Below are 4,851 nucleotides of genomic sequence, written 5' to 3'. Positions count from 1 at the left end.
GCAAACGCGCCTCATATACTGCCAAAAATAGTGTTAGTTTCATTAATGTGAATTTTCCAGCATTCAGTAGTTGTAATGTTAGAAACAATTGCTGGTCAAGTTCAACTTGTTGCTATTGTTTTTAATTTGCACAGGAGTAGTATCAGAAATTAGTGTCACTGCTTGTATCTAGCTGAATTTTAAACAACAGAACATTAGTTTTTTATGTTGGTGCCACCAACTGTAAATGACATAAGTTAGTTATTACAAAACACAGTAATTAGACTGTTGCAACCATCTAAAACCTTAGGCTTCCAGTCTGTGCTGTTAGTGTTAAGATGTAAAGTGCAATCCTAAGCTAACATTATCTGTGCAAGCACCATAGAAACATTTGCATATCTGCATAGATCTTACAACTGTACTCTTTACCTCCTTGTGATAAAGCTTTGTCTACCTGCAAACACAGTCAAAGGCTACAGCTGCAAACCAAAGCCAACTCTAACCATGGCCAAGAGCTCAAGGACAGAAGCAGCCACATGCTTTGGTCAGCCTTCTGTAACTTCAATTAGTACAAAGGAACCTTTTCCATGAACTACCTGCTGTTTTCTGATGACCTCTGGGATCTTTTCATTTAGCCCTAAAGCAAGAATCAAATATGACAAAAACCACAAGTAAAAACCTAATTTAGACACAGAGTAATCTTCTGAGGCCAAAAGTCCATCTAAATGCAATGAAGATTTGCTTTCATTAAAGACAGAGGTGAGGACAAAATCTGCAGTGGAAGTTATGATATGCTAGAAAGCAACAAATGTGGATCACTGACCAAAACGATTACGTACTTGATGCAAATGCAGATTGCATATTGTTATATATATAGGACATTGTGTTTTTGTTTTCCCCATCCAGTCACTTATTTTCGGTGGTGAATACATGTTGTTAGAAGATGTCTTGTATGGTCTGAATCTTTGTTGTGTACTATTTTTTATAGTCTTAAGTTATAATGAAAAAAACAAAAAGTAGGAACCAAACATAAAAGGTCTAGTAAAGCCAAAAATTAATTTCATATTGATTTTAAAGTGATCTAACTGAGTTTTTACACTGAAAGCAAAGATTATAGCAATTGTAGTCCATGGTATTTATTTTCAGTCAAACCAAAGTTACATATAATTCTGCCTCTGCCGATACGGGATATTAACACTAACAATACACTCCCTTTCAAAGACTTGCACAGGCCAAATTGTTGGAATGCTGGTTTTCGAGACGACTCCAAACCCCAAAACTAGGATAACGCGTTATGGTGTAGTTGAAAATAGCATAGTCAGGTGTTTGCTTAAAACCTAGAAACTTTACGTGTTGCTTTTCATGTGCTGTGCCAAGTCTGGATAACACTTTTCCCCCAACCAAGGGACCTCATAACCTGATGATGGTTATTGCTTTACAAACAGTTTCGACAGAAGGTGGCTGCTAGAGCTTAACGTATGTGCCAGTTCCATGCAATGGAGCTGGTTCTTGCAAACTAAGCTCATCATTTATTCTTTGCTGAAGTCAGCAAATAGAGTTAGAGAGATACCCAGTCATCTATCACACCAAATAAAACGACATAACGGCTTTCAAAAGGGTTTTCCCACTTACCCAAAAGGCTTTCTGAAAGCTTCTACCTCTGCAAAAAAAAAAAAAAAAAGAAAAAAAAGAAAAAAAAAGAAAAAAATTTAGAACAATTATGGCAGATTGCATGAAATGTGAGAACGTCACAGTAACTGCTACTTTTCATTCTGTTTGTCTTTGGGTCATGATCAGTGAATGGGAAGTTTACGATATGGTATCAAAAGAAAGATTGGGATTGGGAAGGATGGTTTTCAGTCATCTAGGATCCTACTGGAAGGACTATCTGAAGGGAAAATGGGTCTTTCAGGTGCATGTTCAAAGGCTTTGATGGACTGAAAGTAATCGTGAGAGCTGTACCATCAGGAGGGTGGCCTAAGACTACAATGCTAAAGTATGCATACCTCAGTTACCAAACTTTTGAAAGGAAGTCTCAGCCACAGAATGCATATACCTGTAGAGTTTTGCATGGGTTTTATATGAATACAATTTTAAAAAATAGCTGCTTGCACATTATACCAGAAAAACCTCCAAAACTGCAATTGCTTTGAAAATAGATTTTAGGTTTTTTGGAGTTTTCTGAAATGCTTGGTCTGTATTTTGATAATTGTGCATATTATGTAAAAATGTTGGTGGACCCATAAATGACCAGACTTTTTCTAAGAAAAATGTTGCTTTAATGCATTTCATGAATTTTTACTCTTATATCATTGCTTGCTAGTAATAGCAAATTGCTTTTCTGCATCTGCTTTGCGTAGCTATTGTAAGGCTTTGAACTAATGTATGTATTTATTGCTTGAACTTCTGTGCATACCTTATAAAGCATAATGTCTGACAATTAAATGGCTCATGTATTCTTGCTTCTATCATAAGCTGATTATGGGGACTATGATCTTTTGTATACAGCAAATTTTAACTGTAGCACAAACATCTGTTTATGTATTGGTGGAATATACCTGTTTTATTTATCTTTTTTGAGGTAAACTAATTTTTGATACTTTTCATTACTGTGTACTATGTTCATACTTTGAATTCTCTGACGTTAGAAGTCATGGTTGAAAATTGTAACAGCTGTTATTCGTTCTGTATTCATGGCTTTCACTGCTGAATAAAATAAAGGACCAAACCTAGGATTTGAAAGAAAACTGTCTACCTCTAACACCAGGGAGTTATCAGATTTTATTTTACATAGTTTTAGTCTACAAAGACACAATTGCTTAAACCTAGTGGGTTTTAAGGCTTATATTCTATGTGGTTGGATTCATGGCACAGTTGTACTGTTTGAAAATCAATTAAAATTTCATGTGAATGTTACAAGTATTTGGTAGAATTACCACTAACTGGGTTTTCTTTAGATAAATCAGATATGGAGAAAATGTCATCAGCATTCTGTGTCTACAACTGCTTAACTTCATGAGAATGCATTTCTTTGTGATTAGGGAATCGAAGAATAGTCAGCTAGGAATAGAGCTACAGAAGTACACGTAAAATAAACCATCCTGGACTTTAACATCCCTGGGCAGATTCAGTCACAAAATCCATTAGAGTATTTTGTAAAGTTTTCAAATTGGACATTCACGTTTTGGGGAATTTGTGAGACTTCATCCTACATATGCCAATATTAACATGCATTCGGACAATAGCTTTATTAATGCCATAAAGCTGTTGAAAGGAACATGGCTTACCCTTGTTATTTCACTAGTTCAGGTTGCAATGAAAGGGTTTTTTGTCCATGAACACTTGGCGAATCTTACTTAGCCAAAAAAAAAAAAAAAAAAGAAAGAAAAGGATGTACATTTTCCTATAGAATTAATGTATGAACAGTGTGTCACTGCTGTTGGATGTAAAAATGTATATGAAACCATTTCATTCACTTGATTACCTTTCTGAAGTATAAATAAAAAATCTAATACTTTTGGACCCATTTATAACCCCTAGGATTTTATTCGTTCGGAGAGACCATCTTCCCTGCCAGAGCCAAGTCATAAATTTGTGTACACATGTCCCACGATTTGTTTAAATCATTTTCTTAGGAATTGGGGATTCATAAACCAAACCATACTCAAGTTCAGTCAATAAAAGTGGGGGCTGCTTGTCAAATGCATTCCATTAAAAACTATCTTCAGGTTCAAATTGGCTTCCTCACATAATCGTCTCGTGGTTTGAAGTTTTTTATTCTAATAGAATTTGACGTCGTAAATTCTGAATCTTAAAAAAAAGGGAGGAAACGTGATAAATTTACTCTTTTTAACTTTTTGACTTTATCCTTTCTTTTTTGCCTCCTCCAGTGTCATTCACACCCATGGCATCCCACCATGGTCTAGGAGAATGTACAGGGAGAGCGTAAGTAGCTTTCTGACGGAATCCTTCTTACTCCTCTAGGGATCAGACCCATACCTTTCTAAGTGGCCAAAACAGGCAAGCTAGGGCCTCTGCAGCAGGGAAGTTTGCCTTTTTCTTGAACTTCAATAAATATTCCTAAATCTGTTGTAATCAGAAGTAAAAGGAAAATGAATACGATGAGTATATTTTTACCTTATGTATAATTTAATATTTTCTGTCATCCAGTGAAAGAGTACCTTGACTAAAGAGCTTTCCATAGGATAAAAAAATTTTTTAAAAGAAATGTGACCATGAGATTAATTTTTTTGAACCTTGGGATTCATTTTTCACTGTCGATTAGTTGAAAGTAAATGAATACCAACTTGCCCCCATCCAGTGTATTTTGTTAACTCATTAAAGGCTACATAACAAGATGTGAACGCAGTCCTGCAACTCTCTATGCTTTAGTATAGGGAGAGCAATTTAGAGATTAAAACTAGCAACTTAAGAAACAAATAAAACTGATTTGGCAAACATTCTGTACTTAAACCTGTGTTCAAACTCATGTCACCCTCTAAAACACCGTGTTGCCCACATATATTGTGTTGGGTCAATGGAGGTTTCATCTGCTTTGTAAAAACGCTGTTTACTAAATTATTGTGAACTTTTAAAAAATTAAAAGAAAAACAAAAAAGGTGGCAACTTAGAATCTAAATAGAATAGAAAAACAGGTGGCAAGTCAGATTCTAACCATTTCCCCGGGCAGAAGGAATGGGAGCTAAGTATTCAACTCTAAGGAAAGTTTGGGTGAGCACCAAGCTGAGAGTCCTTGGACTTGAACTCTGCATAAACATTTAAGTGTTCTACCCAGTGCCCTTCATCAGAGAAGGGAGTTCTGGACAGCTAATCCACAAGAAACCAAATCAACAGAACCTCAATAGAAATATT

Source organism: Balaenoptera ricei, chromosome 9 (assembly GCF_028023285.1).
Source record: "Balaenoptera ricei isolate mBalRic1 chromosome 9, mBalRic1.hap2, whole genome shotgun sequence".
Taxonomy (NCBI): domain Eukaryota; kingdom Metazoa; phylum Chordata; class Mammalia; order Artiodactyla; family Balaenopteridae; genus Balaenoptera; species Balaenoptera ricei.
The sequence above is the reverse complement of the archived record's forward strand: the minus strand, read 5'-3'. Positions refer to the sequence as shown.